Raw genomic sequence first — 17,461 nt, forward strand, 5'->3', positions numbered from 1 at the left:
TCCGCTACTGGATCCGTTCTGCTTTCGGATAATTGATACCCGAAAAAAAAAATTAATCTCCGCACGTGCCGCTTCTGCTCTGTGAACTCTGCGCTTTAATTTCGCGACTTCCAGCAGCCCGACGGAGTGTGTAAATGTTTGCGCGGGGTTCGTGTGGGTAGTTCGGAGTTCTTTTTATTTTATTTTAAGTCGCTGTTGCTTCAAGTTTCGCCAACCCAATGAGAGATCTCCGCGCGAATCGAACGCGTAAATATGCCCATATTTGTCCACTTGCTCACTCACACAGTCCATCCGGATCGGACGGTCCGATCGGCGATCGACTGGACTCGGAGGCGACACAGGAAGGTTCAGGTTCCATATTCTGCTGTTTTTTTTCTTTTTCATATGCGTCGATTTTGTTTTGCTCGCTGTGCTTTGATTTCATCATCACCGCCGACTGCGAGCGCGATTCACTCAGAACAGGTCCAACTTTCCGTGGTTCCTTTGGGAAGTGTTGTTGTGTTTTTAATTGTCAGTCGGTATCCAAACCCGTATGTGTGTTTTGCCTGGCTGTCTCAAACTGCCGAACGAAACACATCTAGTTAGCCACGAGTTAATGTGTTTTTTTTCTTTCGCTTGAACAGATTCAATCAACCATTGTGGACGAATCAAAAGCAAGAGAGGAGGAGGACAGTTTTGACACCTAAACGAACAGGAGCTTTGGAAAATTGATTCTGACAACGCGAGTGACGTTTGTTTTCGGTTCTAGATTTGGAAAAGTGATTCCGTGAGTGTGGGTTTTGGACGCGCCCGTGAATATCTGGTCGGAGCAACCAAAATATATAGAAAAAAGAAAAAAAAACAGTATCCGAATCGATCAAAATTAGAGGTTACGCCGTAGTAAAACAAGGAAAAAAGTTCGCAATAAATATTTCGAAAGTGGATTCGATGCGATCGATCGAGTGAGGGGGTGTGATACGTGTGCTGTCCTGCTGTGTGTGTGTGAGGCTATAGAGAAGTGTCGCAGACTGGCACCCCGCAGGTCGTTTGAAGAGTAACCTCGAGGAAATCTAGTTCTGGTCGAGAATCGGAGCAATCCGTACGTGTGCAGAGCTGTTGCAGATGTTCGCAGCAGCTGGTGTCGAAGATTCGCGGATTTACTAGCGACGGAAATCGGTCGGAGGAGTACAGTGATTGTTACGATAGTGGAATAGTTTTAAGTGAATAAGTGAAGGAATTTTAAGAAGAAACTACAAGTTAAAGTTAATTAGTGCAATCTGCTAGCGAAGATTTCAACGAACGTTAAGCTACGACCACTCCCTTGCGATTGGCCCGCCTGCCAACGAAATCGAAGCGTCGAGTGGACGTACTTCCGGGAACGAGATTTTCCGGATTTTCCGGAAGGTGGTTTCAATTTAGAACGAACGGTGAGTAATACTGTCCAGTCTAGCTGGCAAAAATTACAAGTTTACATGATAGAAAACTAGTTGTGTTACGCCGGATCGCGCAACACTCGAGCAATGCCGAGCTGGTAATGAACATGTAGGCTCTAGCCTTCGGCATAATATCGCCACCCAAGTTAACAAGTGCGGCATGATAACGGTCTGATCAGCAGCTTGGTTGTTGCTGTTGAGTAATGGATATACCATACAGCAATTTTGTAATCAAACTTAACTGGTGCAGAACAGATAATCCCTGTTTTGTAATGTTATAGGATATGTTAAGCCGGATTCTGACAGTAGAGTTTACAAAATGCTTTCGTGTATACTCAAATAGCTCTTCAAACCTAGCAATCGCAAAATCAAGCTGCTCTCGGTCTGTAAAGTTCCACAATATATTTGAATTTAAACAAAGGATCTGGTCAACAAAAAATGCTTACAGTGAGCATTGATTTGATAATTTTTCCTCGCGAGCGGATCGCTTGCCAAACCGGAATTTTTGTACTAAATTTTCAAGAGCCTATTTATCATAGTGGTATTCTATTTGGAGGTTTCGATTTTTTTTGTTCTTGACTTACTTTTTGTGTGATTATTGTTAGAATTTTACCTGATTGTACTGACACTATGAATTCTTGAACCGCAAACGATTCTGTTTTGCATCCTCTGCTTAGCTGATCTTTGTTTTCCTGGTTGCAACAAGTAATCCTTTTCTACAATTTTTCGAACTGATCGCAATTCTCGAGTTATGATTCGAGTGCCCACCGAGTCAATAAGCAGGAATCTTAGGTCTATTAGTGATATTCGAGAAACCAAAGTTGAGGGATGAAGGTAATTCTATAGTTCTGAATCGGAAATTGATCGACAACATTCACGAATTTGGTATCAAGAATCAAGGGACTAGAATCAAAAGATGAGAGTCTAGATTTTGAAGTCGAGTGTCAAAAATTTGAAGTTTCTAAGAGCTGAGGAACAAGAGTCAAGGAGGAGGGTTGAGAATCCCGTGTTGAGAATCAATATTTTAGAGTTACGAATCGGAAATTGAGCAACAATATTCAAGAATCAGGAATCAAGAATCAAAAGATGAGAGTCGCGATTTTAAAGTCGAGTGTTGAAAAATTTAACAAACGAGGGCTGAACAACAAAAACCAAGACGGAGGATTGAGAATCACGAGTTGAGAATCAATATTCGAGAGTTGAGAATCGGAAATTGAGCGATAATTTTCAAGAATTAGATGTCAAAAACCGAGGGATCAGAATCGAAAGATGGGAGTCTCGATTTTGAAATCGAGTATCATGAATTTAAAGATTCGAGAGCTGCGCAACAAGAGTCAAGGAGCAGGGTTGCGAATCAATATTAAAGACTGTCCCAGAAAGTATGGACGCACTTTGATTTCGCTGTAAATAATTCACAAGTGTTAGATATTCAAATTTTATTCGATATACTGATAATATTAGACTACAACAACAGAATATTATTCTCAACATTTGCTACTTAGCCATTGTAGACTAGCTGGCGCATCTTTTTGCGAACGTTCCTCATAAAATTCCGTACAGACTTCTTGGCGACAAGTTTTGACACTTTTTTCCAATCTTTTTCGAGCTGTTGAATGGTTTCGGCTGCCGAGACATGTTTCCTAAGATGTGCCTTCGTTAATGCCCAAAATTCCTCAATTGGATTCATGTCTTTTGGGACGAAAGTGACATTTTTGGTAGTATATCATTCTACCGTTGATTTCGAGTAGTGGCAAGAAGCAAGATCCGGCCAGAAGATAACAGGATTCTTGTGGCTTCGAATCATGGGTAGAAGTCGTTTTTGTAAACATTCCTTGATGTATATTTCGCTGTTCATTGAAGCAGTGGTGATGAAGGGTTTCGAAATCTTACCGCAGCTACAAATTGCTTGCCAGACCATAGCTTTCCTACCAAATTTTTCGACTTCAATCGATGTCTCGGACTGGTTTAACACTTGCCCTTTTTGCACCGTATAATATTGTGGTCCCGGCAAGGATTTGTAATCGGGTTTCACGTAGGTTTCGTCGTCCATGATTATGCAGTTCAAATTTCCAGCGAGAATCGTATTGTACAGCTTTCGAACCCTCGGCCTGATCGATGCCTCTTGTTTCGGACTACGTTTTGGTTGTTTCTGCTTCTTATAGGTTCGAAGATTCAAGCGTTCTTTATCACGAAGAACATTTGACTTCGAAGTGCCCACTTTTTTGGCTACATCCCGAACTTTTTCTTTTGCTCGAACGCCTTCAGTATACGTTTATCCAACTGAGAATTAGCAGGACCTTTTTTTCGACCCGTTTTCGGTTTTTTTTCCTCAAAGGTGTTATCCTTACCGAACTTCCTGATTGCATTTCGCACGGCCTTTTCACTTACTCCTTCCATTTTTGCTATCTTTCTCAGTAACAGTCCGCGTTCTGTGCACCTTTTGTACACAATTTTTCGACGTTGTTCTGCTGAAAGTCCACGCATTTCGAAACAAACTAATGAAAACGAATAAACAACTGCACAAGTGGTTAGAGAAGAGTGTAAACAACAGGACGCAGCCATAAAAATTGACAGATTCTGAACCATTGCGAAATGGCAGCGGTTTTTGGTTGCGTCCATACTTTCTGGGACAGTCTTTAGATCGCTACCAAGGCGTAATTCTGTAGAGCTCCCGCCTTACACTGCTTGCAGATCAAATTGATGCTCCTGATATTCTCTTTCACAAATCCAAATTAATTACTCCTTCGAAACAAAATGAGTCGTGAGTCCCCAGTCTGATTCCTAGAAATCCTGATCATCTCAGCTTGACGCACCACTTCGCAAGTCTGTCTCCTGTCGTCACCTTGCCTCGATCCTTACCTCGTTCCGTATGCGAATCCTAACACGGTAGCGCATACTATCGAACGAAGCGAAATGAATTTCCATTTAAGTACCGCCGCCGAGTTTGCGGGAATGGAAATTGTCGCCTCGTTTGCTTTGATGATCGTCAAGGACGGGCCGGCGTCGATCGGCCAAATGGGAATTTCATTTCCCGCTTCGATCCTCTACATGCCTACGGGGATGCTACGAGAGGGGGAGTCCTCGTTCACCACTCGGAGGTACATTCGGGTTAATCGGAACCTCTACCAGTTGGATGATGTGCTTCGTACGCTTCATAGTTGGCTTCATTTGCCCCATGGTACTCTACACGGATGATTCATGAGACAGTATCTTCGCAACGTAATTGCGGCTGATGCTGATGGCAATAAAAGTCGTGATCACTTGTCAATCGGTTCTGACGAAGGCGTATTAGAGATAGGTCTTTATGATCTGTTATTAGAAGCAGAATTATCCGTACACTCGACACCCGTTCGTTTGCCGCTTCATTTCGTCGATCAGTTGATCATTCCTGTGCTAACATATGCTGAACCTAATGGTTCGAGTTGTGATTAACAGCGATTACGGCTGCGGGTCGATTTTCACAGGAAATAAATCCCAAACGAGTTCTAATCCATAATGGATTTAACAAGACCGACAGCGGTAAATCGCAGCCGTTCTGTAGGCCAGCGAACGCGGTAGTAAAAGCGTTCGATTCTGCTAGCAGTGCGATCGAGGACGACTTCACTGTATGTTGCTCTTGAAGTTTTCTTCTTCGGAACACTGTCCACACTAAGAAACGTACTAGTTAGAGAATCATCGTTAAAAAAAAACCTCTAAAAAGTGTGTGCAAATACATATATTCAGCAGACATCACCACCGAGTCCATTGAAGCACCCCGCGAACAACGGTAAGCAGACCGCGGGGAAATTTATCGCGCTGAAAGACATTTTTCATCGCCGATAATTGTTTCTGCACCAGTGAACGGACAGAACAATTTTGATTGAGTCTAATTGGTGGGTTTACCCACACGAGGCAGGCTGCTAGCAGTGTAGTCCAGGGAGGTGTTTTGATTGAGCTCAAAGCTCATGCAGCATTCCAATCTAATTCGAATCTTTTTTTTTAATGCGGGAGCCAACTACAGCCCTTTGGAATGTTCGGTTGAAAGCCAAATGGAATGGTTTGTTTTGTTGTTCAATTGAATTACCAACTAACGTGAAATTTTACTAATATTTGCGTTTTTTGTGTTGATCGTTATCTTTTATTTGTCCGAAATTGTATTGTCTGATTGGTAATGAAATTCGAACTTCTCGGACTGAGGGTTGGGTCTAGCATAGAGCCAGTATGTTTGCTTAGATTGTGCGGTAAATCAGGATAATACGATGAGCATCCGCTGTGTTCTATGGTCCTAATCAAAAAATGAATTATAACCTGTTGGGAAATGGGACCAACAAAACACCGTGAATTGTGGACCAACTACTTGATCGAATCACGTCAACTTTCTGGACTAATAAATAATTCAACCGACGTCAGTGGGAAGTGACTCGTAATTCTAACTTGAATGGCAAACATATCTTCAAAATCTATCGACTCTTTAATCGCCAACTCCTCAGTGAGCTGCGATGCTTTTTGATTTGATCCTACATTCTGGTTAATATTCATTCTCCGATCGATTATCACTGTGATCAGAGCACATCCTGGAGTCCGAGCAACGCAACGGTAATAATTCGTTCTGATCTTTTAACAGTCATTTAACGAATCTCAAACCGGAAACTAATCTTTTCGTGCACCAGTGAATCCATCTAGATAGAGAATTGAGCTCCAGATTGTACGAAGATTCCTTGTTGACGTGATCGACGTTTGCTACGCACAGTATTCTGAGTCTAAGTGGAAACGGTCGAACGTAAGAACTAATGTTAAATCAAGGATCGGTCGGAAGTTATGTCCAGGTTCAATATCGGAACGAAGAACGAAGTTTCAAATGTTTTCCTGCAAAGATAGTGATTAAAAAAGTAACCTAATTTCAGATTGTGCTTATAAATATTTGCTTCCTTTTGTTTCGGAGTATGTTTTAAAAATTCGTTTTTTGTTTATTTGTTTATTTTGGGAGCAGGGAAAAAGCTCGATGGAGATGAAATTTGGCAATCTCTCTCTCCAGCAGGCATAAAACCTCCTCATCTTTGGTATCAACAGATTACAATGATCCAACAGAAACAATAAGGCTTAACACTAACAATAACGACCAATGATTAAAACTAAACCTATTACCCTATATCTAGTTGATGACACCAAGCATTACAGAGCAGCAATAGTGTTCTTGCATAAACGGCCAGAGAGAGAAGAGAAAAATGGATAGGTAAATGAATGATGTAGGTAGGGGTGGGGTGGTAAGTAAGCGTTGGCGAACAACGGCGTTAGAATCGGCATGTAGATCTAATTAGTGGTCAAAAAAAAGATGGTGGAAGACGGAGAAAAAGACGGGGTTAGAATCGGCAAGCAGATCTGATTAGTGATTGAAAAGATGGTGGAAGACGGTGATAGTTTGCAAACACCATAACAGTAATTTTGAACCGAATGTCGTATCCCGGTGGTTACGCGTGGAAGCAATATGAAAAGTCAACAATATATAGCGGGCAACGGTTGATCCGATCTTGAAGTGTAAGCACTTTAAACAGTATTATCGGTATAGAAACTCATTGTGCTTCTCGTTTTCAGACTGACTTGTCTTCGGTGTGTCCAAGACTGATCAATTATCGCTTATCAAAAAAAAACTTCAACCCGATACTGTTTTGTTTCACGCCGACTACCGTCTCTCGACTCAACATTCTTGATTCCTACCTTAACTCTCTCGATTTTTGACTCTTGATTCTCGACACTCGACTGCTATCTCTCGATTCTTGATTCCAGTTTCTCGACCTTAAACTTTAGACTTTCAGTTCTTGAAATTTGTGCCTTGATTCTTGTCTTTAGAGTTTCGACATTTGATTCCCGATTTCTTGCCGTCGACTATTGACTGCTGACTCCTAATATTTGATTCTTGCTTTTCAATATTTCATTTTTGATGAATGACTCGTGTTTCAAGTCTCTATTATGGCACAATACTTTGGACTTGCTTCTTCTAATTCTTGACTCTCGCTTCTTCAGTCGATAATCAAACTATTGTTTCTCGAATTTCGATTCTGGACTCTTAACTCCTGCCCATAAACTGTCGAATTTAAACTATTGGTAATTGACTCTTTACTTTTGATTTATGATTTCCGTTTCTCGATTCTTAGTATTCGTCTCTACATTGTTATCTCTTAGTTCTCCACTCTCGACATTCTTTTCTTGATTCTTGTTTCTCGAGTTTTATCTTTAACTCCTGAGTGTCGTCTCTTGGTACTCGACTGTTGACTATAGATTTTTCAATAATTTTTTAGTCTTTTTAATGCGTAAAACCACCTGAAGCTACTTTTAAATTTAACCAGTATCCAACGAAAAAAAAGATCGAAATAAAGATATGCGAATACACGAATGAAAACCACGAAAAAGCTACCGCAGAGCCCGGGACTCGAATCCATAGCTAGCTCCTATCCGAGGAAATCGTGTCGGCATGTGAAATACATGAAGAAACAGCCTAATTGAACAGACGTACTTGCGATCCAATGATTATCGGTTCAAGTCGCGGCGGTTGCTATCAGTGTTTTTTTTTTTTATTTCAACGAATTTCATGTCATGGAGTTTTAGACACAATATTAAATTATATAGTGAATTTGCGTGAACTGCGACGCTCCATTTATGTGCATCTAATAAGATGTAAAATCACAGGGATTTTTTTAAGTGTGTAGTCATATCTCTATGGTAAACCTCCCGTCAGCAATCATTATACATCGCATCGCAAGTCTATATTCACGCTCCGCTTTGCCGTCAGACGCTGATTTTAGATTTTGTTTTTGTCTCTGTCTGTTAGCGAATCATGCTCGGTTTACAAAACGATTTCCTCGGATAGGAGCTAGCTACGGGTTCAAGTCCCGTCTCTGTGGTAGCTTCTTCGTGATTTTCATTGCATAGTTGTATTCGCATGTCATTTTTTCAATCTGTTTCCCCCGTTAGATACTGGTGCAGATCTATGATTCCCGGATTTGCAATCTCTATTCATTCCTATCATTTTCCGACTATCGATTATCGGCTTTTGACCTTTGATAACGCTTAATTCTTTTCTCTCCACTCTAAAATACGACTCGACTTCTGATTTTTGGTTCCTGTTTTTCAACTCTCGATTTTCTTCAACTATTCATTGTTGACTCCCAACTCTTTACCGTTGATGCTTGACTTAGTCTCTCGACTCTCAACTTTCGACTCCGAAATGTTGGATGGCCTACTCTTGAGGGTAGTCTTGTTTCACGAGGTTGGATTTTTAATTAGTTCTCATTTTACGTTTCGTCTTCGACTCATCAGTTCAACATAAATCGCTAAGTAACCGTAAAGTTATCTCCACTTGAGACACTTAAGTGGTACCGAAGTACCGTGTCTTTACTGATGAACTATCGAACTTAAACAAGCTACCGTGCAAGAATGCATCGCATCAGAACACCTAGTAATTTGTTTGCATGATAAATGTAACTATCTGTTTAAGTGCGGCTTTTTGAATCGAGAACTACGGCTCTTGTTATTTATTATATTAAGTAATTAATTGCTTCAACTGAAGGTGATCAAATATGAGCTAGTATATCATGATTTTTATTCTCTAACCAGTCCAAGAAAAGTTATTTCTTCTTCCAACCGACATCAAGCAGATAACTTCAGTGCTCACCTGTCAGTCACTGCCAACCGAAGCACAAACCGCCAAACGCCGCCCAATTTTTTGGCACTTCATTTGGCCCGTCTAATCAGTGGCCTATCGTGTACCTATCAGCCATTAAAATTTATGTTTCCGACGACCGGTGGCGAAGCTCTCCGTTTTTTTTTTCCAATTTACTTCGCCTCAGTGATCGGGATTGATCAAAGCAGGCGGGTTGGCGGCAGTGGCGGAGTGCGCGTTTAAAAAAAAAACGGTGAGGGGGGGCGACCGTCAAGTGAAGCGTAGGAGGCGAGCTGCTGACCTGATGCTTCTTGACGCTTGCGTGGTTTCACAATGAATACAGAAACGAACAGAACTTGGGAGTTTTGTGGTGCGCGTAGATTTATTCGATTCCTAACAGTGTTCGACAGCTGCCGGTAGTGAGCTCGAAGGTGCTTGATGGCTTTTTGATAGTTGAACGGTCCGTTGATCGGTGAATCAAAACACGGATAATGTATTCGGTCTGTTCTGTATTCATCGACACGTCCTCCGAACGCTAGAAGCCTTGGCACTACAAACCCGTTACGGCCGTTTTTGACCTTCTGTTTCGAAAAAGTAGAACTGTGCAGGGCTACTCTGGCTACGTCTGTGTTATCAGCGCAAAAGTAACAACCGAATCGCCGTAAAAAATTGTCTATGGTCTATGAAATTTTCAGCGAAAGGATCTTGTACTTTGTGCTCAACGGAGTAGGTAATCTTTTTCTTTTATAAAAACACATAAATTTGCCATTTATCAGCAATTTATTCACCTAAGTGGCAAACCACGGCCACGGAACAGCTGCCCAAACATGGCGGTTCCTCCTGCATACCAGCTCAGAATAAACTAACCTCGGTAGTAACGACGGCTAATAAATTCCATTCCGATGGTGGACAGATTCTCGATTTACATCGATTTTTGTCTCAGTCAATCAACGTTGGCTTTGGATGTTCGTCAACACAGTACACAGAGGAGTAGGCCGTGGAATCTTTGTGTTTGCCTTGTCACTATATCCATCGCAATGACCATCGCTCGAGTTACCCACGCAAACGCGATCAAGCGGGCGGATGCTTTGGAGAGGGCAGTTTGCCAATCGTATTGATATTCCAATATAGTATTTAAAATTCGAAAAATCTAGAAAAAAAATCGCAGTAACATTTTCAACGTTTAAACGTTTAAAATCAATTTCCTGTAACTATTCCAACGAATACTTAGTCAACAAACTTTGGGTTAAGGTCGCACCGGACGGCGGTCACAGACTCCTGCTGCCGGATCGGCTGGCGCTCAGCATCCAAAGCAGCGATGGATGTCCTCCGTGGGTTCATTGTTCCACTTCCCGATATGGTATGTGGTTGTTCATTCACCCATCAGTCTGACGTCTGACGGAGCCCACGAAATTGATTGTGCTGAACAAAAAAAAAAACATAAAATAAAACAAATCATAGCAGGCATGGCGTTATACGTTGCCTGTCGTGACGTTCGACTTATACGGACCAGCAAAAGCGGGCTAATAAATCTGTGAGAAGGAAATGACTCTGTTTGATGGATTACGTGCAATGCCAGTTACTGCTCGTAGCGCACTTGACACTCGCTTATTTTTCATTATGAGCAGCCGGAATTTGCGTTCACAAGATGTTTGGTAGATTTGATGACTAGACACTGTTTGGTTTTGTTGACGTAGGACTACGTCTTTGCTTTTCATATTGAAGCTTAAAAGTTAAAAATAAAACAAGTTTGGAAATATTTCTACGCATTCGCATATTTGAAAATAAGTGATCGAACGATGTCTAACTTTTTCCCCGATTTTCGAGCCCTTACCAAAAGGTTTACTCTAACAGATATGACAATTTCGTTATAAAATTTTGCATTCTGCATAGCGTAAATGGCTCATATTCAAACAGAGCTTCTACACACCGCCTAAATTAGTAGATATTGAAACGATTTGTACTATGTGTGGTTCGCTGCATGCACTTGATCAGCCTTTCTCGTCACCAACATCATCATCAGCAAAAACGGTCCTTTTCAGGGCTTTAAAAAAATTGTTTTCGAAAGCATATGTCGTATAGATACAAATGAGTAAAAAAATACAACAATGTTTTTGTTTATTTACAAGATTTACTTAGCATAGTTCTTTAGGAATGTTTTAATGGTTCTAAAAGGAACCGATTTGTGGAATAAGTCTATGTCTGTTGAGTATGTTTTGTCTTCATTTATCCATCTACATCGTAACCAGGATTTTGGAACTGGAACTGAATCCAAGGACTACAGTCGGAGCCTGGGACTTGCTCAGAATTCAGTTGAAAAATTCAGGTTAGGAATCCGGATCAAAGATTCCAGTTTAAAAACTGTCCCTGAAAGTATGGACGCACTTTGATTTCGCTGTAAATAATTCACAAGTGTTAGATATTCAAATTTTATTTTATATACTGATAATATTAGACTACAACAACAGAATATTATTCTCAACATTTGCTACTTAGCCATTGTAGACTAGCTGGCGCACCTTCTTGCGAACGTTCCTCATTAAATTCCGTACAGACTTCTTGGCGACAAGTTTTGACACTTTTTCCAATCTTTTTCGAACTGTTGAATGGTTTCGGCTGCCGAGACATGTTTCCTAAGATGTGCCTTCGTTAATGCCCAAAATTCCTCAATTGGTCGAAGTTGTGGACAATTTGGTGGATTCATGTCTTTTGGGACGAAAGTGGCATGTTGGTAGGATACCATTCTACCGTTGATTTCGAGTAGTGGCAAGAAGCAAGATCTGGCCAGAAGACAACAGGATCCTTGTGGCTTCGAATCATGGGTAGAAGTCGTTCCTTGATGTATATTTCGCTGTTCATTGAAGCAGTGGTGATGAAGGGTTTCGAAATCTTACCGCAGCTACCAATTGCTTGCCAGACCATAGCTTTCTTAATAAATTTTTCGACTTCAATCGATGTCATGGTTCTGTGCACCATTTGTACACAATTTTTCGACGTTGTTCTGCTGAAAGTCCACGCATTTCGAAACAAACTAATGAAAACGAATAAACAACTGCACAAGTGGTTAGAGAAGAGTGTAAACAACAGGACGCAGCCATAAAAATAGACAGACCATTGCGAAATGGTAGCGGTTTTTGGTTGCGTCCATACTTTCTGGAACAGTCTTTAGGAATTTATTTCTAGAACTCTGGAACTGAACTCATTTTCCGAATTCAATTCTAGGACTTAATTAGGAAATTGGATCCACTTTCAGAATTCAAGTACAGAATTTATTCTCTGCAGTAATTTCTAAAACAAAATTTAGGAATTAAATTCTTGCTCAGAGGTCAGTTCCAATATTCGAGTTTTGAGTTCAGATCTAAAATTTAGTTTAAGAATCAATATCTAAAAGTCATATGGTTTATCTTGTTCCAGATTTTTGAAATTGAATTTCTGAATCAGGATCAAATTAAGGAACTAAATTCGATTCCAAAATCTATTCAATCAGTTTCAAAAATCGAGCTCCAGAATCCAGAATTAGGACACAATTCCAGAATTTAGCTTTATACTCTGAGCTTGAGTTTTAACTTAAACTCAAATTAAATTTCTAAACCAAATTTTAAACCTGAACTTAAGTTCAGAATCAGGCTTGAAAATCAGTTCCAGAATCCAATCAAAAATTCAGTTCCCGAACTCGAATTCAATTTTCAGCAGCTGAATGCGATTACTGATAGAGAATTTTGTTGATGTGTTAAGTACAACAAAAGATATTCATAATTAAATTCTACCCTTTCTTCCACAGGGAAAATTTTGGAAATGTATTTGCGGCAAAAGAGATTTCAGTGTTGAACTCCAATCACATTAATACATAAATTATCCAATACCCAGAGTCGATTTCATTTTCAATTTGTTTGGTTTTTTCGAGATAACACCAAATATGCATTTCTATGACATTTGATATATAAAACGGCTTAAGTAAAGTAGTCCTACGTCAACAGTTCGACCAATCTCACAGCACAGTGGAGCGACTCCATACCAATGCTGGCCATGGGAAAAGAAATTGCCCCTAAATTAACACGAAACTACAGTAATGTTCGAGCGTTGAGTTGAAATCTGCAATTAATATGAGTATTTCTTATGTTAGTTGTACCTTTTTTTTAAATTTTTATTTTTATTTGTGACTTTATTTTCTACTTCTACATCATCATCATCATCCTGTTGTTCTTTTGCTTCTGATTCAGTATCAATCATCTTAATTTTTGTATTTATGAAAAATTCTACTTTTTTTAAGAATTACGCTTTTTCATACTTCACCTACCTAACGGAAGGGCTATGACTTATCACACTCTTACGTAAAAGTCACGATTTGTCAGGGGGAAAATTGTTCAAATTTTAAATTAAAAAATCCAATCATGTTCATTAATTCTACCCTTTCTTCCGCCGGGAGAATTTTGAAAATTCAAGCGCAATCATTATTAAAAGACAAATCATTTCTTTCACAGTTTTGCTCATCATCGTATTGTTCTTTTTCTTCTGATGCAGTATCAATTATCAATTTCAAAATTTTAAGAATGCTTAGTTGTGATAAATTTAATTGCGAAAATTTAAGTGTTTTTGATTCTTCGAAAATCAGTCTTTGAATAGTTCAAAAACGCGACGTGCTACATTCCGCTACATTTCATCTTTATGTCGCTCTTCAAACCACAGGAACGGATGGCTTGCCATACGAGATATTTCTTAGTGAACGGCCTACTGATTCCAGTTACCCTATAATATTCCTGTCCCTGAATCTCTATATTGACGTAGATTTTATCATTCCGTATCAGGTAATCAAGCTCTGTCAGCATCTTAATGTACAGCTGCCACGTTCCAACCGTGGCTGACTTGTTTTACTTGTCGTCCCGATTTTGAGTCGTCCCTTCTCGTAAGTTGACAGTCCGGCTCGTTTATTAGCTAAATTTCCGGTTGTAGCCGACACTCTCAGACTGCTTGCGGATTCGGCTGACAGCTGTTTTTCTCATTGTCGATAAACTTGCTCAGTACACTTTTATTGTATTTATGACAGTTGAATATGACACACTCAACAGTGTCATCAACTTAGTGTGCGAGTAGTTCGGATTTTCACAATGCACGAGAAAAAATGGAAGTTACATCGATTTCTCATATAGTCGTTGATGGCATCATTACACTAATAGGTGGTTAGAAACAGGTTTCATTTTAACATCGGACGCCACACGACCTCTGGACTGTTTCTGTTTGGGAAAACATAGAATGTAATATGTAATATTTATCTTCCAGTGGAGCACAGCCCTTTGAAACAGCAACCAGAAAGAGCAATGCTACTTTTTCTGTTTCAGTTGCATCCCAAAATTGTCGCAACGATTATTAGAAAACTGGTAAAACTGGAACGAAAAATTGGCAAAAAAATGGCACAAAACTGAACAACTGAAATATAACCATACACGTATTTGTACACTCTAAGAAAATATGAAAATTGTACATGACGTAAAATGAAGCATGATAACTGAATATTACAACCAATTATAAGTAAATTTATTTTTTGTGTCTATTTCACTGTTAAATTCAGTCGAATAAGCTGTAAATTAAGGTAAATTGCGACTCCTTTTGTATGCATCTATTGATTCACAAATTAACATGATTTTTTCATTGTGTGTAGATTTTTTTTTCAGCGAATTCATTAGCAAAACACACCGCTTTCGTAACCTAAAAGTTTCAACAATTGTTTCTTCAATTTTCGTTTTTTTTTTGTCGTCAGTCTTAAAATTACAATCATGAGTGTTGGATTTCGGCATTTAACCAATCGCTTTTTTCTTTCAAAATCAGAACTGCAATCGGTAAAATGACACAGGAAGACAATTTCACCAAAAACTCAAGCGACACCTACACACAAAAAAAAAATTAATTCCTTATACGATGTAATTCATAAAGACCTATTTTGTCAAATGACGGAAAATTTCATTTGTGATGACTTAATGTTATTTGACTGGTTTCGACTGTAACTTGCATTCTGCTACCGGGTGCGACTGTCCCGAGTGAACGTTTCAACAATATCCTATATTGAAGTCCCGGGAAGTCTTGATGCACAGTTCTTATTCGTGGAAAATAGAGGAAAATTTGAAATATTAGCGCGTAACGAATAAAAACTTCCCTATTTTTTCTAAATGGAATTCACTGCTACAAAATAAACGAGTGAATAGGATTTAGACAAAATAGTTGATTCATTGTAGTGACATATTCTACAAATTTTTATAAAATTATTTTCAATCACCAAACAAAGGTCAACAGATATTACGCTCGAAAAATTAAATTATTATATTATTTTTTAAAATTATTAATTGGTTATAATGGTTGATCGCGGCAGCCGACTATCGAGATTATGAGTTTATCAAACAAACAAGTATTTTTTTTACCGATTTATAAATTTTAGTTTGACGTAAAGCCGCCATGACTAAGTTCAGTTTTTGCAATGACTGAGCGGAAATATATATTGGAGAAGCCAAATGAAAGTAAAACTAATAGAAAAGATGAATTTTTGGAAAAAGATACGCTCAGAGACAGGACTCGAACCTGCGTTCTTATGCATTCCGTGCATACGCGCTACCATTTCGCCACTCTGATCTTGTTTTTAGTCACTCTAAAACGCGAAACAGACATAGTAGCAACGTACATCGAACATGGTCTACATCCTGGCCGTCACCCGACCGATACCTTACATCCAAACATCTTCCCTGTCCATCAAACACTAGTCCTCTCGCTTTATACCTATTTCTCCGATCGAGCATTGAGTAGGAGAGTGTATTTATAATCGATTGTCACCTTCTTTAATGGTGCCAGTCGCTGGCTGGACATCGTCAGCGACCCCTATGAAGGTTGTATTGATTGTCTACCCTTTCATACCGGAAGCAGATTGTTACGGAAAACCAAACCGCAATTGTTTTTAACGATTTATTAATTTTAGTTTGACGTAAAGCCGCTATGACTAAGTTCAGTTTTTGCAATGACTGAGCGGAAATATATATTGGAGAAGAATTTTTTACTGTTTATTCAATATACCGATATATGTTATCTCTGTTATTAGCTTTGTAATATAGTTGCCATAGTTGATTTTTATCATTCAATTTATAATCTGTTGATTGAAGAGATAATTTAGTAGAATAGAGTAATCAGAAGTGAAACATTGAGAATATCTGATAACTGGAAGGAAAAAGAAACTCCTGCAATTATCGCCTTTTACGACATGGAAGCAGGAACCCAGTGGATCTATTCTTGGCTAATTTTTTTCCGCCGGATTGCACACGGCATCTAGGCTGGTACTGCCCGGAGAAAGATAATAGGTACTATCAATATCCCAGTGGACTCCAGCCCCTTCTACTAAAGTCTATTTCATGTTACTATTAATTTTCATTTCGTGTACATTTCATTACTTTTTCCTGTGTATGACACACTGGACACATTTTGACAAGGAGATTGTTTTTCATATAGCCTACTACCTTGGTTCGATTTATGTTCGCGCATAAAGTCAAAATGTTTAGTACTGACCAGAGAGGCGAAAGTCGCAAATTTAAAACCTTTCAAACCGAAATACGTCGTAAATTGATGTTGAAAAAAAAAACGGCCGATTCAAGCTGTTTAGATTCTCGTAATTCTAGCTGTGCGCCACAACTGACATGTTTGAGCTGTTGTTTTTTTCTACCGATTAAGTGTCGCTTCACATCACTCGTGTTTAACCGACGCCGCCTACTATTTGTTTCCATCAATCCCCTGCTGTGCTTTTATTAATGCATGTCTAATAAGCAGTTGGAACGACGCTCTCCTTTCACTCTCCGTGTGCAAAAGTTGTTTGTGTTTTTGGTTTGTTTTCTATAAGTCCTAAGTCTCTGAATAACTCAATTTTTTTATTTGATCGTCTTTGTAATTCATTAATTTCATTGATGTACTGTCCAAAATCGCATCGCACAATAAATCTATCTCACTTCTATAATTTCGCGTAATTGCGATTAATCGGATGATCTCGGTTAGAAGAGTCATTGGTGAATGAAATAATAAATATACTAAGCGTTAAAAATCGTTCTTGTGTTTGTCTATTTGCCTGGGTAGGTAGGTTTAGTAAGCAACTCCGTCCGCTAGATGTGGAATTGGAATCGCCTAAAGGTATACTACCATGAGAGCACTCGTTTGATTGTTGACAGTTCGGTTCATCATACCGAAGAAGATTATGCCGTGCTTCCTGGATTTAAGTTTAAGTAATTTTAAATGGCAAAGAAAACAAACAAATGTGTATTGTCAACAGTTTGTGTATTCTTAGAGCTGACGTCAGAACGCTAAAGATGGAATACCCACTAGAAATTTTTGCGAACTGTCTTTTTCCGTTAAAGTGTGAATCACGCCACTCTTCGTTCTACAAATTAGAATC

At 39.2% G+C, this 17,461-nt stretch overlaps 1 protein-coding gene across 1 annotated transcript in view; it reads left to right on the plus strand.

Annotated features, from left to right (window-relative positions):
* LOC131426469 (uncharacterized) overlaps positions 1–17,461 on the plus strand; it is a 152,638-nt gene that overhangs the window by 9,453 nt on the left and 125,724 nt on the right. The window contains exon 2 of the mRNA XM_058589222.1: positions 624–1,406. The gene's annotated coding sequence lies outside the window, so the exon portion shown is untranslated. The remainder of the gene's footprint in view (positions 1–623; positions 1,407–17,461) is intronic.

This window comes from Malaya genurostris, chromosome 1 (genome assembly GCF_030247185.1).
Source record: "Malaya genurostris strain Urasoe2022 chromosome 1, Malgen_1.1, whole genome shotgun sequence".
Taxonomy (NCBI): domain Eukaryota; kingdom Metazoa; phylum Arthropoda; class Insecta; order Diptera; family Culicidae; genus Malaya; species Malaya genurostris.